A 20373-nucleotide genomic window follows, 5' to 3' on the forward strand; every position below is an offset into this window, starting at 1 on the left:
AGGTGCAAAGAATCACCTTTTCAAGAGGGGCCTCCTTTGGATCCAGAACCTTCCACACTCCTCTCCCATCCAATCACCCATCCCACTCGGAAAAAGCAATTCGAAGGAAATATTTAAAAAATTGGAAACAGCTTTTGGCACAAAGGTATGCGTCACAGCTTTGTGCAGAATAGCAGGAAACAATTTTAAGATTGTGTGCCATGGGATCAACCTCTCGGAGGAGGAAGAACTTAGAATGAAAGGGAAATCTCATGAAATCTTACATGTACTGAGCAGGAGACAACGGAGCACGTTCTAAGGCACAGGGGGAAGCAAAGGAACAAAAGGACGTCAGCGAATGTCAAGCGTGCTTGGGGTGAGACAGGGCTGGGGGCCTTTCCTTGTTGAGACAGGGCTATATGTTTTCCTTATTGTCATATTTACCAAGCTTATTTAAACAAGCATTACTTTTACAGTGGTAGGGGGAGAGAGAGAGAGAAAGACCTTTATTTTATGCAACTAAAACCGAAACTGCTTCTGAAATGCAAACGAGAACCATGTGTGCCACCCTGGCCAGGGTGCAGGCTCTCCCACCGCCAGGTCCTGGAGGCCGACAGATGTTGAATTTCCTAATGCTGCCTTTCTCTGAGGCACACTGGACATCTCGGTTAACACGATCTACCTGGGCTGCCAAAAATTCTTTCCAAAGCACTTGCAGCCTTACCTCAGGCTTGGCTGGGGGGTGTCTTGGCAGTTCTTTTGCCTGCAACTTTTGCACGTATTTTCCAAAGCACCAAATCGTTTTTAGTGGAAGCACCTTTCCCCTACAGGATCTTCAGTGAGAGGCTGGGGAAAGGTGGGCAGTCGGTGTGGCATTTCAGTGGCCTGATGTCCATATTCACATGAAGGGAGTTCCTCTGATCCAATGGGCTTGACCAGGGAATTTAATTATTATTTGGGTATACCAGGGCTGAGGGGCCCTTCCAAGCTGGGCCAAGCCTGCAACATCCCCTGTGGCCAGGGGAGCCCTGAAGGTCCAGAGACCAAGGAAGAGTCCAGAGTGGGCCAGGGCATCCCCTGTTCCTGGGTCTCCTGTGCCTGCAGATGCTGTTTTTCCCCAGCCGGAGCTGGTCTGCTGAGGGCCTTCAGGAAGCCTCAAGGGGTGCCCAGCACATCAAGAGGGCGTCTTATGCTGGGAGCGTGCGTCCCCAATCCCCATGGGACGATGTCTCTGAGAAGGTGGAGTGCCCTTCAGCACAGCCACCGCCTGCCCCGGGGGTGGGGGCTGATCCTGAGGGTGGATCTTTGGTAGAGGTGAGGAGTGAAGGGCAGGGGCTGTGCTCTGTCCTGTGCTTCATGAACTTCTAGCCCCATCTGAGGGATGGGGAAACTGAGGCTTGGTGCGAGAGACTTTCCCAAGATCATCCAATTTGCAGCAGAGCCACAATTATTACCCAGGACATAAGGCTTCCCAGGGTCCCTCAGGACCCCTGAGTGCTCACTGTGGAAGGTTCTTCCAGAGCCTCCCTCTGGTCCTAGATGGGCCCATCATAGGGAAGGAACCATGAATCCACTCTAGGCAGTGTGTGTGCGGGAAAGAACACAGGCTCTGGAGCCAGATAAACCCTGTTTCTACTGTGCAATCTCGGGTAAGTCACTTAACCTCTCTGAGCTTTCCTTTTTCAGTAGCGGGGCACCAATACCAACCTTATGAGGTTAGTTTGAAGCAGGGGAAGTTTCCTCATGACAGGGAAAGAGGTCATATCACAAGGGGATACTTAGGTGGTGTCAATGAGGGACAGATGCTACCAAGCTACACCAGCAGGAGGCGCCCCCTGCTGCAGTCTGGAGGGCAGGACCAGCATGCCTCCTCCCCTGTGCCTGGTACTGCCTGGCATGAGTCAGCAGCTTGATAAGTGTCTGCTGGTCAAATGAGGCAAATGTGGCAAGTGGCCGAGGTCCCAGCCCCGTCGGTGGTGCTCTGCCTGCCTTCCCGGCCCTGGAGCCCCCTCCGGCTCTGAAGGCTCCACTCTGCCATAAGCTGGGTCCCTGCCTTGCCCTGTGTGGCACAGGACACAGACATCCCCCGAGCTGGTCCAGATGCCTCCACCCCTGCTTGGTTCCTTGGGAAGGACTTTGCCTGTTTCTCATGGACGCTTACTCTGGGCCAGCGGCCGGGCCTCAGCTGCACGATCCTGTTCATGTCTCACAACCCTGCAGGGCAAGTGCTGTGAGCATTGTCACTCCATAGGGGTGGAAGCTGAGGCTTTGCAGGAAAGGATTTGCTGCTGTGGGCAGAATCATGCTCCTGGTGCCCCCAAATTCATCTGTTAAAGCTCTGACCTTCTACGTGAATGTGTGTGGGGACAGGGTCTGTAGGAGGTAATGAAGGTAAAATGAGGTTATACTCCCATAGGACTGCGGCCTTATAAGAAGAGGAAGAGAGACCAGAACTCTCCCTTCATGTGAGTGTACAGGGTAGGCCAGGAGGAGGGCCCACTCCAGAAACAGCCCCCCGCCAGGCTGCCCAGCCGCCCCCGCTGGGAGAAACAAGTGTCTGCTGTGAGCTGCCCTACCTGCAGTACTGTGTTATGGCTGGGGCTGACCGTCACTCACCCAGAGTCACACAGAGAGGAGCAACCAGGATTCACGCTCCAGTCTGTTCGTGTGGACTCAGCCTATTCATGACTCCACTGTGGGTCTCCCATGCTAGGGCTGTGCCTCAGTAGCTGGGTCTATGGAGTGGGTGCCTTTTTAATGCCCTGCTCCAGGCTCATGAAGCCTGGGTAACCTCCGACTCACCTCAGGCCAGGCAGGCTCCCTGCTGGCCACGGGGCCATTTTCTGCTGCGGCAGCACCCCCTGCTGGCCCAGATGGCGCCGGCCTTTTGCCTGCCCCCCTGGAATTCTTTTCTCTCCCTCCAGATCTGGCCCTCCAAGCCCTGCCCCTTCTGTGCCATCCCTCAGGTTCTGCAGGGCACTGGCCAATTCTGCACAGCTGGGCCTTCCCACTCTGCCCCTGAGATTCACAGAGCAGGGTCCACTGTCTCCCAGGCATGTCTTCCCCAGGCTAAGGGCCCAGCAGTGGCACCCTTCCACCCACTGCATGAGTCCTGCTCTCTCCCCACCCAATGAGGCCACTGCCGGCTCTGTCTCAGGCCCTTTTGTCCAAGTCTCTTCTGAATAAAGGCACCAGAGAGTCCAGCCCTGACCATAATGCCCCAGATGAAGCTTGACAGGGGGAGAACTGGATGCAACAGTCCAGGTGGGAATGGGACGGCTCTGGGTCGGGATGCTGCCTTGGGCCTGAGTGTGCAGGGATGAGGCAGAGACATGTTATCGTGGATCCTCAGCTGGCTGTGAGGCTCTCCGATGCCAGCCACCTCCCTCCAGTCCTTTTGCACTCCCTGGGCTCCAGGCCCGCTGCAGCCCAGGGTCCCTCATTGGCTCCTCCACCAGCTGCTCACTGAACCCCTTCCAGCTCTTGGAGAGGGTGAACTGGGATTCTGGGGCCAGAAACTCCTGGGCCCTTTTCTGCACTAACTCACTTTGTGACCGTCTTCTCTCTGAGCCTTGGTTTCCTCAACTGTGTAATGGGGGCAGTGCACCCCTCTTGGGTGTGAAGGGACCAGCAGAGGGCTCAGTACAAAGCTGGCATCAGTGCATACATGTTTGTGCGATGGACAGAAAGGTTGGGGAGTGGTCAATGGCCTTGACTACAGGGACAGGGACCCCACTCACCTCCAGGCTGTCTTCCTTGCCTTTCCTTCCCTGAAGGGAGTGTTCCCTCTGAGTGCCTATGCTAATGAGCTGCCTGCAGTGCCATCTGTGTCATGAGCTTCTGGCCCTATTTCTCTGGGTCAAGCTCAGGCCATGGAGGCATCTTAAGGGCAGCTTCAGGTGGGAAATGTAGGTGGGGTTGTGGGGAGGCAGATCTAGTTCCAATCTTGATTTCACCAAGTTCTTATCATAGAAACTCCTGGAAAACTGTTTTCCACTGTCTGGGCCTCATTTTCCTCTTCTGGAAAATGGAGCAAGGACCCTTGTCCTGTTAAAGGAGCTCCATGAGAAGGTACAGCTCAGAGCAGGTGCCTCGTGCCCACAGCCCCACAGTCTGGGTTGCATCTGCACTTGCCCTTCACCTCTTGGTCCCTAGCTCTGAGCTGCAGTAGCTCAAAGGCAGCTCTAACTCAGCTTATCTCACTCTCAGCTCCTTCCCCCAGCCCAGGAGCTGCCCACCCTCCACTCGCTGCACAGGCCAGAAATCCAAGTGGGGTTTCCTTGATTCCTTTCTCTCCCTCAACTCCCCCAGTCTCCAGACCCACAGCCGCAGAAGATTCCATCTTTACACACTCCTGCTGCCTCCTTCCTTCACTGCCCACTGGACTGGTGCAGCAGCCTGCTGGCAGTTCCCACATTCACCTAGCTCCTTTCCAGCCCTTTCCCCGTGCTGCAGCTAGACTCTTACCAGGCTCACGTGGTTTCCTTGCTGAAAATCCTGCAGGGGCTTCTCAGTGCTTCTAGGATGAAGAACAGATGTCTCTGCTGGAGGTCCAGCATCACCTGGGCCCAGTGACCTCCCTCTTAGAATTCAGGCTGCCTTCACCTCACTCAGAGCTCCAGCCATCCTGGACTTCCTTTGCTGGCCTTTCCCTCTGTCTGGAATGTTCTTTTCCCATCCCACCTCATTGCCTGGTTGCCACCTACTCACTCTCCAAATCTCAGCCCACGCACAGCATCTCTAGAGAGGCTTGTCCTGAGCCCCAGCGGGTGAAATGCCTCTGATGCAAGCTCCCGGCAGTCTGGGCCTCTTCTTTGAGCCCTTTCTTGGTTACTATTGAACAAATCTTTGGATGACCCCGTGGCAGAGTCTTCTCTGCCCGGTAGACAGCAAGCTCCCCGAGAACAGGGTTGCTTCTGTGCCTGCTTGCCTTGGCAGCTCCAATCCCTGCAGAGAATGTGGAATGAAACAGATGCTTGATGAATATGATCATATCCTCCTTGAACCACTGGGGGCTTTCATTCTATGTCCTGAGTTTTGCACAAGACGTTCAAGCTGATTGTTGGTTGGAGAGTTCATGGTGTGGTGGAAAGAATCTTAGTCTGGGATTCAGGAGTCTTGTGTTCTAGCCCTGGTTCTGCTGTGTGACTCTGGGCAAATCACTGCCCCTCTTTGAGTCTTGTGTTCTCACCGTAATATAAAGGGGCTGGGCTGGGTGTGGTGGCTCATGCCTGTAATCTCAGCACTTTGGGAGGCTGAGGTGGGCAGATCCCAAGGTCAGGAGTTTGAGACCAGCCTGGCCAATGTGGTGAAACCCTGTCTCTACTAAAAATACAAAAATTAGTTGGGCTTGGCGGCACATGCCTGTAGTCCCAGCTACTTGGGAGGATGAGGAAGGAGAATTGCTTGAACCCAGAAGGCAGAGGTTGCAATGAGCCAAGTTCACGCCACTACACTCCTGTTTGGGTGACAGAGTGAGACTGTGTCTCAAAAATAAATTACGAAGTAGATAAAGGGGCTGTATTGTGCAAGCTCAGAGCAACCTCTTCCCATAAGATTGGTCTAGGAAAATTTCTTGAATAAGACAGGGCCTGTGCAAGGTCTTGAAATAAGGGCAGGCCTGAGTGAGGTGGAGGAGGAAAGGCATTCCAGATGGGAGGAACAGCATGAGCAAAGGCGGGAATGAACATAGCCTGTGAATTGCATGTGTGGCTGGATGGAGGGTGGTAGGCATGAAGGGTAGGGAGCAGGGATTGAACTCCCCTTCCCAAAGTCCTCTGGGGTCCCCAGCTGACTAGGATCCCAGTGCCATCTCTGAAGATGCCTTAATTGCAAGGCCCCACAATTATCCACCCCGCCCAGCACCTCCCACCTGTGGCATGGTGGGTTAATTTCTGGCTCTCCAGAGTTGTCCTGTTAATAGTCTTGTCTTCCTGTAACCGACAGCTCCCTCATCAGATAGCGGCGAGGACGAGTCCTCCGGGGGAACAAGAGGCTCCTGCCTGCCGCCCTCTATGCTGGGGAGATGGCATCACTGCCCAGGAATGCTGCACCCGGGCCCCCTCCCCGTTCCCAGCAGCTTATCTAGTCTGGAATCTTGTGTCTGGCTTTGCCATCTCCTGCCCTGTGCCGTCCCTGCCACCCTCAGCCCCACACACTGTCCCCTAGAGCTGGCTCCTCTGGGGTTTTGGGTTAAAAGGCTGCCAAGATTGGTTTCTTGGTGCCTCTTTGGGCCAGGTTTGGAGCTCTGGCTCCTGGGGGTGAGGCTGGGGTGGGTGCTGGCATCCTGGCTGACAGATGGGTTGGGAGGCTGCAGTTCACAAGCAGGATGCTGCAGGCTGGATGAGCAGGCTAAGATTGGGATGGGCGAACTTTTGCTGCCAGAAAGAGCCTGGGTCCCTGAAACAGTGGGCATATGGGGTGGGAAGCAGGGGTTTCACCCTGAACAATCAGCTTACAGCAGGCCCAGCATCCAAGCAGTGGGGAGAGATGGGTGGGTGAGACCAGCCAAGTGTGTGGGGCAGGTGCTTTGAGTCCTGGGGTAAGGTTTGCCCCCTGTGGTCACCTAAAATGAAGTGGCCATCAAAGGCAAGACTTTAAAGGCCACCAGTACCATAGAACAGAATTAAGGGCAGAAGGAGTTCAAGCACTATGAGTTGGAATGTCTGTTTTTAATGGCACCAGACAGTTTAAAGAAATAAAAGAGTGATGTAAAATCCCTAGAGCCTTAGCCCAAGGCATGGACCCAAACTCGGGAGCTTTCTATGGTCTGGAAAAAGAATCTCATCTCTTATCAAGGCAGGGCTCACACAACCAAACCCCCAGATGCCTGCTTTGATCTGGTGGGTTGCTGAGTTACAATATTAGTTGAATTCTCAACCTTTGCAGGGTTCTAATCCAGAAGAGGTGAGAATTAAGCATCAGAATAAAGGCAGGCAGGATGGTGCACTCGGTGACCTAGACTTCCAAGCCTTCCAGAGTGTCCCATGTTGGCCAAGACTGCCCTTCTCCCCTCTTAAAGGGGTTGTCCCTGCTCAGGCTGAAGACTCCTTGCCTAAGGGTGTTCATTTGCAAGGAAGGAAAACAGCACTCCTCCTTGTGCCTGCAGGCTTGTGACTAGATCAGATTCCAGCAAGTTCCTGGTGACCAATTATAAAGTCAAACTTTGGAGGAAAAAGTTTACTTACCAACAGAATTACAAGACTTTACTAACTTATCTTGGCGAAATTCTGATCATATCACATGTGGATGGTGTATCAGAAGGAATACTATTTTAGATTTGATGTCAGGAATTAATCCAGAAGAGGTGAGAACTGAGAATCGGAATTGAGTGAGGTGGAGGAGAAAGGCATTCCAGATGGGAGGAGCAGCACGAGCAAAGTTGGGACTGAACATAGCCCGTGAATTGCATGTGTGGCTGGATGGAGGGTGGGAGGTGAGGCCCAGGTGAGCAGGAAGGGTGGGGAGCAGTGACAGGACGGTGCACTCAGAGACCCAGACTCAAGTCCCACAGAGTCCCCATACTGGCCAAGCTGGCCCTTCTCCCCTCTTAAAGGGACTGTCTCCGCTCAGGCTGAAGACTGCTTGCCTCAGGGTGTTCATTTGCAAGGGGAAAAACCATAGAAAGTTCCCAGGTTTTGGTCCATGCCTTGAGGTAAGGATCTGGGACGTTTTCATCACTATTTCCTTCTTTAAGCTGTCTGGTGCCATTAAAAACAGACATTTCAACTCAAGTTCTTGAATTCCTTCTGCCCTTAATTCTGTTCTATGGCACCGGTAGCCTTAGTTTCCTGAAGTCAATGAGCCTGTCTGAACTCTGGATTCAATACTCTGTTTTGAGAAGCTGGGAGAGATTTCTTGATGTAAGAAAATCAGGGGAAAGCTGTCCTCCTATCCCGAACCTTGATCCTTAAGAGATCCCAGAAGTTACTACCTTGTCCAAGACCTTGTACATTATCATTGAGGAGGGGACTGCCAACCTCTTTAAATCCCCCACCCAAAGGCTGTTCTCTGTGGGTAAGGCATGCTGGTGGTAGTTGCCATTGTTAAATAAATCCCTTTTATCAATGGAAAATAACTTGAGCCATTACAATAAAAAATGTTCAGACTCTCACCCCAATCAATATGCAGTACCAGGCTGGGCACGGTGGATCACACCTGTAATCCCAACACTTTGGGAGGCCAAAGTAGGAGGATTGTTTGAACCCAGGAGGTCGAGAGCAGCCTGGGCAATGAGGGAGACCCCATCTCTACAAAAAAATAAAATTATAAAAATTAGCTGGTATCATGGCACTTGCTTGTAGTCCTAGCGACTTAGGAGGCTGAGGCAGGAGGATTGCCTGAGCCCAAAAGGTTGAGGCTACAGTGAGCTATGATTGAGCCACTCACTCCAGCCTGTGTGAAAAAAAATTCAGAACCCAAGTCTCCTGAATGGAGTGGTCACCCTTGAGGAAACACTATCTAATAATATAATTTAATTCCTTCAAGCTTCTCTTGTCCCTCTCCAAGAGGACCTATGGCCATATTTCAGGATAACAGTGTACTGGCAAAGATCTTAGGTCTCTTGAAAATTATTAGACATTAACCCTGAATTAATGCTAATTTCTTTCTTTCCTTTTTTTTTTTTTTTTTTTGAGACAGAATTTCGCTCTTGTTGCTCAGGCTGGAGTGCAGTGGTGTGATCTCAGCTCACCACAACCCCGGCCTCCTGGTTCAAGCCATTCTCCTGCCTCAGCCTCCCAAGTAGTTGGGATTACAGGTCAGCGCCACCACGCCCAGCTAATTGTTCTATTTTTAATATTTTAATCCCAGCCTCCCAAAGTGCTAGGATTACATGCGTGAGCCCCCACACCGGCTGAATTAATGCTAATTTCTAAAGACCCAGATGACCCGGAGATTCACCAATGAGAGTGGGGCTTTATAGGGATCAGGTGCTGAACGGAATGTTGATCTGAGTCTGCTTCATGCAGACAGCAGTACTCTCAGTGGGTACTTCCCCAGGTTCTCAGCACAGAGTTAGAATAGATACTCTCCGGATTGGCAGATTTACTGCAATGGTTCCGTGACCCTTAGAGCAAGGACAGGGCAAGGGAAAGGCACTATAGTTTCCCATATCACATCGAAATAGTAAGTCAAGAGCATTAATGCATATTAAGCAGAAGCACAAAGATGAACACGACTGTCAAACAAAGATGCGGGGGTTGTGCTTCCAGTTAACTTTCTAGTTTGGCCGGTGTGTAAATTGGATGAGTCTTGAAAAATGAAAATGGATGATTCTAATTAATCAGGCGGCGATTCCAATTATAGTTCCACAATGTTCCAAATGCGGTCTCATGATTGGAACAAATTAATGTGGATTTGACACCCAGAAACTATTTTCCCTCCTGTATCCTGATCATCGGAGAACATCAGAAGTACTTTGCTTTCTCATGACAGGGACATGCAGGAGTACACCTTCCATCTTGCCTCAGGGCTGAGCCAACTCTCCAGCTCTATGCCAAAGTTAGTTCATGGGGACCACGATCATTTCATCGTTTCATAGGCATCACACTGGTCCAGTACATTGGTGATGTCATGCTGATAGGTCCTAGAGATCATAAAACAGCAGGTACCTTGAAATACAATTGTTCTCCAGAATGAGGGAGGAACAGCCTGTGAAAATACAGGGGTCTCAGTCACGTCTGGGGACATCGTGTCTTAGGGAATTCAGAATATTCCCTTAAAAATGAGGATTGAATGAATGAAGGTTATTGAATTTTGCATCCCTGACCACTAAAAGAGAGGCACATCACTGGGTGGGCTATTCTAGATTTTAGAGGCAGTGTATACCACATTTTTGTCTACTGCTTCACACTATTTCCTGAGCGATCAAAAGTTTCTTGCTTTGAATGGGATCAGAGCTGGCTTAGACTCTGAGCCAAGTCCTTATGATCTATTAGATTCAATGGTGCTTGAAGAGTCTGCAGCAGACTGCAATGTTCCACAGAGCCTTTGGCAAGGCAAGATAGGGGAACCGCAGTAAAGGCCCTTCATTTCTGGAGCAAGACCATGCTTTCTTTGGAAAGTAACTATTTACCTTTTGAGAAACAGTTCCTGGCTTGCCCCTTGGCACTGTCAGAGGCTAAACACCTGACCGTGGACAACGAGGTAACCATTTAATCCGAGCTACCCACCATGTTGTCTCACCAACCTAGCCATTAAACTGAGCATGCCCAACAATGCCCCCTCTATCAAGTGGAGATGGTATAAATGGGTCTGGCCCAGGCACATCCTGAATGCACAGGTACATTGCATGAGCAAGTGGCTGACTCTTCCAGCATGCTATGGCTTTCTCAGCCTACGTTTATGCTCATAGAAATGCCCTATAGCCAACTTATTGAAGAGAAAATCTGAGCCTGGTTTACAAATGACTCTGCATGGTATGCTGGCACCAGCTGGAAGTGAGACATTGTGATATTACAACCCCATTTAAAATATCCTTGAAGGACAGAGTAGGGAAATCATCACACTGGGTAGTATGTCGAGTGGTATATTTTATTGTCTTGATCTCGAAGAGCAGAAGGCCTAAGTTCTGCAGTGATTCATGGTAAGTGGCTAATGATTTGGCTGATTTGGACACATGAACAGGGTCTTGGAAGAGAAGGACTGAAGGACTGGTAAAAAGGAAGCTTGGAAGAGCCATGATATTGGACTCTTAGAATGGACCCCGCATCATACACATACTTGCATCCTGTGGGAGCATTCATCAGATGCTCCTAACGACCCTGCAAGGATCTTAATAAACAGATGGATAAGATGTGACCTGCTCTGTGGATACTAATTAGCCTCTTTCCCCAGGCACCCCAGTATTTGCTCAATGGGCTCAGTAAACAGATTGGCCAAGGACGTCACCTGGTGGTGGATGGATGACATCAGACAGACTCCTTTCTTCCTGGAAGGGAACTGGAATCTGTCCTCACTGGCATAGCCACTTATTCTGGATTTGGATTTGCTTTCCCTGCCCGCCATACTCCATAATTCTTCCAGCAACACCGTCTGCATACTCACCACATTCCTTCTCCACTGTCATGGTGGCCCCGACAACATTGCTTTGGGCCAAGAAATTCATTTTACACAGAGAAAAGTACGTCAGTGGACTGAAGCCAATTAGATCCATTGGTCATACCAGGTGCCCCATGGCCCAGAAACAGCTGGACCAATAGAATTACAAAGTGACCTAATGATGAACCAATTCTAGAAGCAGATGGAAGAATAAAAACCACTGTGAAACTGCAGTGGTGCCATTTCACAGGATGCCGTAGACACTGTTAACAAAGCCAGATCCATGGCCGGGGGTCAAGAAGCAGAAGCAGGGTGGTGTCTCTCACAATTCCACCCAATAACTCCTGAAACTTGAAACTTAGAAGGGCTAGCACCCAAGGAAGGAGCGTTTCTACCAGGGGATGTAAACTGAATTCCAATTCAGCTTCCACTGAATTGGAAGCTGAGAATGCCAGCTGGTCATTTAAAACTCCTTATGAGCCAGGCGCAGTGGCTCACGCCTGTAATCTCAGCATTTTGGAAGGCTGAGGTGGGCGGATCACCTGCGGTTGGGAGTTCAAGACCCGCCTGACCAACATGGAGAAACCCCATCTCTACTAAAAACACAAAATTGGCCGGGTGTGGTGGTGCATGCTACTTGGGAGGCTGAGGCAGGAGACTCACTTGAACCCTGGAGGTAGAGGTTGCAGTGAACCAAGATTGTGCCATTGCACTCTAGCCTGGGCAACAGGAGCGAAACTCCATCTCAAAAAAAAAAAAAAAAAAAAAAAAGCAACCAAAAAAACCTCCTTAAGTTGCTGGGTAAACAAGCAGAGAAGAGTTATGACCACTTTGCCTCTCAAGAGGAAATCAGCTTTCCCCTACTTCTGTACTTAGTGAGAGCAGGGACTAACAGTATGGAAACTGCTGTAGTCTAAAAGTAACTGAAGATCTTTCTAGTTCTGGGTGGGCATGCCCTGCCCGCTCTCAGATCCATAGGTATGACTGTTAAGGTGATCTTGCCAGGTAAAGGACCCTGCCTGGGAAACAGGAAATTAATAAATGCCAACTATTATGTCATGACCAGTAGCAGAAGGAGATGTAGAATTTTCCTTCATTTTCTTTTTCCTACCTTGTCACGTCTATGTTAACATATTTTAACCTAGTGCTTCTTAATTTCTCATGTGCATGCCAGTCATCTGGGAGATCGTGTTAAAATGCAGATTCTGAATCAAGAGGCCTCAGTTGAGGCCTGAGATTCTGCATTTCTGAGTAGTCTTTCCTGACCTCTTTATATAAAGTAGCCTGTACCACGCCATTCTTTCTGATTACCCTGCTTCCCCCACCTTCATGGCAGTGATCCCTGAGATTATTTATTCATTTATATGTTTGCTCATTTATTGCCTGTCTCTTATACTACATGTAAATTGCATGGGGAAAGAAATCTTGAATTTCTTATTTATCTTCATATTCCCAGCACCTAGGACAATATGTGGCACACAGTGGGCACTCCATAAATATTTGTGTAGGCTGGGTGCAGTGACTCACACCTGTAATCCCAGAACTTTGGGAGGCCAAGGAGGGCAGATCTCCTAAGGTCAGGAGTTTGAGACCAGCCTGACCAACATGGTGAAACTCCATCTCTACTAAAAATAAACAAATTAGCCAGGTGTGGTGGCACACCCCTGTAATCCCAGCTACTTGGGAGGGCAAGGCAGGAGAATCGCTTGAACCTGGGAAGCGGCGGTTGCAGTGAGCCAAGATTGTGCCACTGCACTTCAGCCTGGGCAATAGAGTGAGACTCCATCTCAAAATATAAATAAATAAATAAATATTTGTGGAATAACTGAATGTATATAACTCATGCAATCAGTTGTATTTCCATGTATGCCCAGAAACACACACACACACACAAGGACAAACACACATGTGCAGGAACGTATAAATTGTAATTAATTAGAAACATATGCACACAAAAATAAGTGTAGAGATTAACATAGACAAACACACAAATATGTGATGCACATGCATATACACACACAGATATATAAACTCACATAAACACATGCCTACTCCAGGAAACTGATGCCCACATCAGAGTCAAGGTGCCACTGGCTACCAGTACAGTGACTCGGGCTAGGCCCTTCTTTGCTACTTTCTGATTCCCTCCAGCTGGTGAACCCGGACAGAGAAAGGGCTCAGAACATGGACCCTCCCTGGCCTCCCCAGAAGCAGCCGTGCCAAGCTTCTCCCTCCACCTGTATTGGTGCCCCCCGAAGGCAGTGTTGATGACTCCTGCCCCCCGGTGCTGGCCAAGGGCAGTGTGGGTGGACCGCAGGTCTCATTCCACACAAGGGAAGCCTGATTCCTTGCCCACCATCACCCAGAAAGGTGGAGGGAGCCCCAGAGTCTCAGCAGTGCTAGTGGGACCAGTTCCCTCCGTGACTCAGGGCTCTGGTACCTGCTTCTGCGTGCCCCACCCTGGCCCCCCCACCCTACTATGCAAAGGGTGGTGGTTGCTGCCCAGGCCCTAGTCTATTTTGTTTGCAATTACCTGGCCAGTAAGCCAGGAAACTGCAATGAGCAAGTTTTGGCAGACAGACCCGTGTCTCTGCCCAAAGATCCCTGCTCCTGATAATCCCCCAGGAAACCCTGCTGCTTTGCTCCTCCTTGGAGCCCCCTCAGATCCCTGTTCTGAGTTCCTGAGCAGCTATAACCAGGTCTGACAGGTGTCCTCTCTCTGTTGCTGGAGTCCTGTTTGAGCCTGCCCAGGGGGTGGTCAGGGTCTCTTTGTACCCACAGGTTCAGGGAACTCATTGCCTTTCATGGGGCCCAGTTTCTCCAAAGCATGGATAAGCCTGCTTTTGTTAAGTGACTCCTCTTTCAGCAACTTTTGCTCTAGGACTACCCTTTGGAATTCAGAGACAGAGCCTGTGTCTTCCCTGAATCTTCCAGTTCCCCTTGTGACCATCTCCATATCTTTCACTGTATCCAAGGAGGACATTTTTTAAAATATGGGGTCTTATTCTGTCACCCCGGTTGGAGTACAGTGGCATGATCATGGCTCACTGCAGCCTCCATCACCCAGGCTCAATCAGTCTTCCCACCTCAGTCTCTGGGGCTACAGGTTCACACTATTACGCCTGGCTAAGTTTTGTATTTTTTGTAGAAACGGAGTCTCACTTTGTTGCCCAGACTGGTCTCAAACTCCTGGGCTCAAGCAGTTTACCCATTTCAGTCTCCTAGAATGTTGGGATTACAGGCGTGAGCCACTGCACCTTGCCCAAGGCGGACATTTGTTTCAAGTTTCTGTTATTCAGTGATTAAATCATTCACTCACAAATGTTTTCTGGGTCCCCACTATGTGCTGAGCACCGTGGGGTGAGCAAAAAAGATAGTGTGCTTGGGAACAAAAAAATCATGTGCTTGCCCCATAGGGCACGTATTCTTCTCAGAGAGGCAGGCCAAAGCGAATTTTAAAAATGTGAATACAAATGATCACAAATTGTGATAAATTTCAAGGAAGAAAGAAACATTGTCCTGATGTATAGAAAATAATTGGATGAAACCCACTATAGATTCTGTGGCTCAGAAGCCTCCCTAAGGGAGGGACACTTGAGCTGGAATTTGAAGGCTAAGAGCCTTTATAAGAAGAGCAGGGGATGAGGGTCCCAGGCAATGGCACAACACCTGTAAAACTCTGAGGCAGGAAATGGCTGGGGTGGCATCTCCCTCACTTCCCATTTGTCAACTTAACTTTCCCCTCAGAGGAACCTGCTCTCTTTCTTCCTCTTCTGTCCCCACTGGAAAGGCCCCCTGGCCTACTGGGGCTCGCTGACCTCCTCACAGAGCTCTGCAATGCAGCACGGGCTGGCAGGTTAGCATCTGGGAAAGCCAAGATTGCTTGACCTCAGGTTGCTGCTCTTACCTGTAGACCATTGAAAGGAGAAAATTCCAATCTCAGATCTGACGTATATCAGCTGTGCAGACTTGCAAGTGCTTTTTGACTTCTTGGCACCTCAATTTCCTTATATATTTAATAAGAGTAATCATGCCTACTTGAAAGGCAGTTGGGAAGAGCCAATGAGATGATCAAGTGCTCTGCAAGTGTAACCAGAATCACCCACTTCACTAGCTTGGGAGTATTGTTTACATACATCTTAAACATTTCTGGGTAATTGCTTGAAAACCTACTTGCACATTTAAGGGATGTCCTATATCTCCTGATCGAAGCCATTGCCTGCCCTTGTCTGAATGAATCCAGATTTCTCTGACCAAAGGAGACACTCCTGCTCCTAGTGCTGAGACTTGAAAAATTCTAGTTCTCATCAGCCTATCAGTGTTCCTGCTTCTGTTGCTGCCACATGGGGTCGCTGTCGAAGACATGTTCTGCACAGCTTTGTGGACCCTTGTCTTCTGTTGCAGTGGAGCCCGTGCTCCTGTGATCTCTACAGGTTGGCTCCAAGGTTACAGCTTCCTTAGACTCACATCTGCACCCTTGATGACTGGCCCCCAAAGCAAACTACTGTTCCAGGCCAAGAAGGGCTTCTAGCTTCAGCCATATGGAAAACCAAAACCAGCCCTCTACTAACATCCCAGCCCCTGAGCTGTGCCAGTGCATCATTTCAGATCCTCCCTCCACTCATGGAGGGTGGGAGGATACTTAGTGTCTTCTCTGGATAATGGATTATCTCAACTTGTAGGGGAGAACACTGAACATGGAGGATTTTTGGTTGCTATGCAGACTTGCCCACCAATACCTCAGAGACCAGCTCTGCAAACAAAAGGGGACTGGGAGAAGCCTTTTTGAGGCCACCGTTAAGTCCTGTCACACCCTTCCCCAGAACCACAGGGGCCTCCCTCCTGGCTCTGTATCTGGAGAGCTAAGAGGGACATGCTTTCTCCACACTGGTCAAATGACACTTCCCTGAACAAGGAAGGTTTGTTCTGAGAGGCACTTCTGCTTATACTTCAACAGAGAAATAGCTGGCAGCTCCTCTCACCACTTGCCAGCCCCAAATTAAACTCTTCTTTTCCAGGCACTCTGGTATAAAAGCACCTTCTTCTTTCATCCTCGCAAACCACCCTGCAAAGAAGCTGTTGTGAGGATTAAAAGGAATGATGCATAATTTGTGCCAGGAAGAGTGGCTACTTAATGTATGATAGGTGCTTCTGTTGCTATTCTCTGGATGGAGTTTGGGTTCCCCTTCAGCACTGAAAACCCATCTTAGGTGCCTTGCTCAAAGACTGCTTGGCATCTGCTTTCTTGATTCAATGCAACTTCCTCCCTGGCGGGAGGATATAACAGGCTCTTTAATGCTTCCCCAGGCAAGGTGGAGGTTGCAGTGAGCTGAGATTGCACCACCACAGTCCAGCCTGGGCAACAGAGTGAGACCCTGTCTCAAACAAACACACAAACAAACACATACTTCATCAGGCTTCAGTTAAAAGGCCTTTCCCCACTATGCCCCCACCACCGTGCTCACCCTGACCCCTCCAGATGGCACCACCAGGTCTGTCCCAGCGTCTGGGAGAGGGAAAGTCAGCGGGCAAGATGCATCTGGACTGGGTAGAAGGGAAAGAGTAGAGCAGGTGCTCCATCTGGCAGACAGGTGGGCAGGTGGCAACCCTGGGCCAGGCTGAGCAGAGGCCAGAGAGCTGAGCCCAGCTGGAGAAGGTGAACAGGCAGTGCTCTGCTTACCTGGCTCCAAAGTCCTCATCCCTGCAAGGTCCGAGCTGTGTTCACAGCACTTGGATGAACTGCAAGTGGAGACTGTGATCTGCCCTGCCATGGCACCACTGACGGGCAGTGCCACCTTCAGCTGGAGGGGGCTCATCATGAACAAATGGCCTACTGACAACAGGCCCTATGTTGGCATGGATGCCTCTGCCCTTTCCCCTTCAATACCTTCAAATTTGAGCTTTTCAAATCAAGGCAGGTGACCTCTGAGTCCAGGGGATGAAGGAGCAAACACCTCTTGGTTCTCTGAAAAATGTCGTTGGTGACAAGGGGTAGAAGGAAAGGACCCAATTTGCTCTATGGCTTATCCAGGTCAGGCCACCTTCACTGTGGCCACAGTGGCTTCCCTCCCAGAGGACCTCTGAAGTTCCTTCTGGCTCTGACATTCAGTGGCAAAATAGCAATGACCAACCTTTAGAGCACTTATCTAATTAAATCCTCCTGAGCTGGTACAAATGTTATTCCCACTTTATTGACAGGGAAACTGCAGCTTAGAAAGGCTAAGTCAGTTGGCCAAGGTCACCCAGCTCCTTGGTGGCAAAGCCTGGATTCCAATCGGAGGCTCTCCAAGTGCAGAGCCCAGCATGCTTAACTCTTCTGCCGTGCCATCGTGCCCCGTCCAGACACTGTGGAGATCAGTCAGTGCTAGTCTAGGGCTGGTGTTTTGCTGATGAGCATGAATTCATCCTCTGTGCTGGTTTTGTGCTCTGTGGCTTTAAGAAAACTTTCTTCTCTTTCTGCTTTAGTTTCTGAAGAAACTGGCCAAGCTGGCTCCGAACCGGCAGCCAAGAGACCCTGTGGAGTATGTCAAGCAGGCTCTTGTCTAAGTACACAGATGTGTGTGTGGAGGGGAGAGCCCAGGGAGTAATTAGGAAAATATCTCAAAGGGGGAGATCTGCCTCCTCTGGGGTGAAGCCAGTGAGCCTGTCTGTCAACAAGCCCTCCTTGACTCCTTCCTTGGGCTGGGCACTGTGGGGGGTAGAGGGATGTAGGAGCACAGAGCTCCCTCCCAAATCTGAATGCTCTGACATGAAGACACCCCTTCTGCTCTCCCTCCCTAGCACCCCCAACCCCCATATCCTGGAGCTCCAATCCTGTGAGGAGAGATAAGATTTATACACGTGAAAGTGAAGGAACAATGGGATGATTTGCGCCAAGTGTGTGGTCTATTGGCTCTTTAATAAGCATTTATTGAGCCTTTTCAGTACCAGGACAGGGCTGGGCAAGGGAAACCCAGAGATAGAAGGCACTGAGTCTCCCCTCTTAGCACAGGGCCAGATGGAGAACAGGCTTGTTAGCCAGTCAGGGCCACAGAGAGGAAAGGAGCTTAGAAGTTTCCCAGTGGCACACAATAGGTGCCCAAGCACATGGTTAAATACTTATTGTGGGTTTTTTAATTTTTAATGTTCTTAAAAATAGAGATGGAGTCTCACTATGTTGCCCTGGCTGATCTCAAACTCCTGGGCTCAAGCGATCCTCCTGCCTTAGCCTCCCAAGTAACTAGGACTACAGGTACGAGCCACTACATCCAGTTGGATTTCCTTATTTAATTCTCATAAAATTCCGTGAGGTGGGGGCTGTTACTGCTCCCATTTTATGCATGAGCGAGCTAAGGGTTGGCAATTTGTCTATGATCCTGCAGCTTGTAAGAGATGGAGGCAGGATACGAACCCAGGAAACACGACTTTGAAGGATAAGTCCTTGAGTGCCTGGCTCTGGAGAGGGCAGACCTCAGCCCTAGGGAACCAAGGAAGGCAATTAGAAGAGAGGATATTCAGGCTGGTCTCAAGGAGGAGTTTGTCACAGAGAGACGAGGGCCAGAGCCATCCATGCAGGGAGTGTCTGGAGGGAGAGTATGAAGTGCAGGGAGTGTATGAAGCAAAGGGCATGTTTGGGGACGGGGCATTGTCAGAGGAGACGGGCGTTGATTGTGTGGGTAGTGGGGTGCTGAGAGAGGAAGTGGGGCTGGATGAGGAAGGGCCCCAGGTGCTTTGTGACTTCCTCCTGGAGAAAGTGGAGGATTCTTGAAGGGATGGTGGGTGGGTGCTCTACCAATTCAGGGGAATATGGCTGTGTGGTCAGGAATGGAGGTGTTCAGCAGGATAGGGGCTTGGGCTGGCTTATGTTGGATAACTAACAGCCAAGAAAGACAGGGGAAGGGAAGTGGAGGGAGCAAAGGTGAGGAGGGGGAGGTCCCCAGTCTGGATCGGGGGAGGCATGTAGAAAGGGTTAGGACCAGGGAGCACTGGAAAGGTGGGTGGGGTCCGATCATGAGGCCCTTAAATTCCACACTGAGAGTCTGCTCCTGGGTGTCAGCACAGGCTGTGTGAACAGGGGAAGCCTGGTCAGCTGGGGCTCTGGGGTGCTATAAGCCAGGCACAGTGTGGCTGTAGAGTGAGGAAGACTCACATGGCCCCTGGCCTTCATGGAATTTGCAGTCCAGGAGCCGAGACAGACATGAGTCAAGCAGCCTCAGGCACCCATGGCTGACTGCAAACAACCTGGCAGCTGATGGAAAGCCCAGGGGCCCCAGGGGAGTGCGGGCTGGGAGGAAGTGCAGAAGCAACTCTAGGCTGGATCTCTTGGGGACGGGGAGAGGGGGAAGGAAAAGCATTCCAGGCAGAGGAAACAGCAAGTGGAAAGCCTTAGAGGCAGCAAGGAAAGGAGGCACTGAAAGCAAAGCAAAAAGGCCAGGGAGGCTGGGAGGCAGAGAGCCAGGGGAGGGAGATGCCGAAGACTTGGGAGTTTGACTGGAGAAGATGGGAGACGGTGAAGAGTTCTAAGCAGGAAAATGACCAAAAGATCTGTGTTCTAGAAAGATTCCTGGAAGCTGTAAGGAGAAAGGAATGAGGGGTAAGTCTGGCTTTGAGAGATCAGTTAGGCAGCTGCTGCAGACTCCCAGGAGCAGCTGGAGAGCCTGGCTTAGGTCACGGTGATGGAGTCAGAAGCAGGTGGGTGCTCATACAGGCAGCTGCTTGGAAGATGGATTCAGCAGGACTTGGTGATTGGCTGGGAAGGCGGGTGGGAAAGAAGAAGGGGTGGATGGTGGGGCTATCTACAGGGATGTGGGTTCAGGAGGGAGGGGGTCTTGAGAGATAGAATCATGAGATGGTTCTAGCCATACTTGGTTTGAGGTGCCTGAGGTGAATGCTGGCAAGTTGGGTGCCCAGGCCTGGGGCTCAGGAGGTGGGTGTGGGATGATGTAGGAATCATGAGCTAGAGATAAAATTCAGCCACTGGGGAGGCGAGGGAGAGAACATGGGAAGAGAAGAGGGCCCAGGACAGGACATCAATGACTATTGTAAGGAGGAGCTGCCAAGGACACCGAGAAGTTGGTGGTAGAACAGTGGGCGTCAATCAAGTCCGGGAATCAGGAAGGCCTTTGGAGGGTGCGGTCTGCAGGAGTGAGGATGCCGAAAACCCAGGCAAGTTGACAACTGCAAAGTGCAGGCTGCATTTAGCAAAATGGAGGTCCCTGGGGCCTTGAGCAGGAGTGGGTTGGGTGGAAGGTGGGGCGGGGGCGGAGGCAGGCAGAGACAGCCTCGTGGGAGGTTGAAGCCCAGGAGATGGACTTGGAGATAACAGGTTACTGCCAGGAACTGGGGCTGAAGGAGGAGGAAAGGAATGGGGCCGAG

The 20373-nt window shown here is 50.6% G+C and overlaps 1 long non-coding RNA gene across 1 annotated transcript in view; it reads left to right on the forward strand.

Annotated features, from left to right (window-relative positions):
* Positions 1-2659: 2659 nt before the first annotated feature.
* The window catches only part of LOC116529368, a 33274-nt gene continuing 15560 nt past the window's right edge, over positions 2660-20373 (forward strand). Inside the window, exon 1 of the long non-coding RNA XR_004259476.1 lies at positions 2660-3243. This is a non-coding gene — a long non-coding RNA (uncharacterized LOC116529368). The remainder of the gene's footprint in view (positions 3244-20373) is intronic.

Source organism: Sapajus apella, unplaced genomic scaffold (assembly GCF_009761245.1).
Source record: "Sapajus apella isolate SASKATOON/1434 unplaced genomic scaffold, GSC_monkey_1.0 scaffold62, whole genome shotgun sequence".
Lineage (NCBI taxonomy): Eukaryota > Metazoa > Chordata > Mammalia > Primates > Cebidae > Sapajus > Sapajus apella.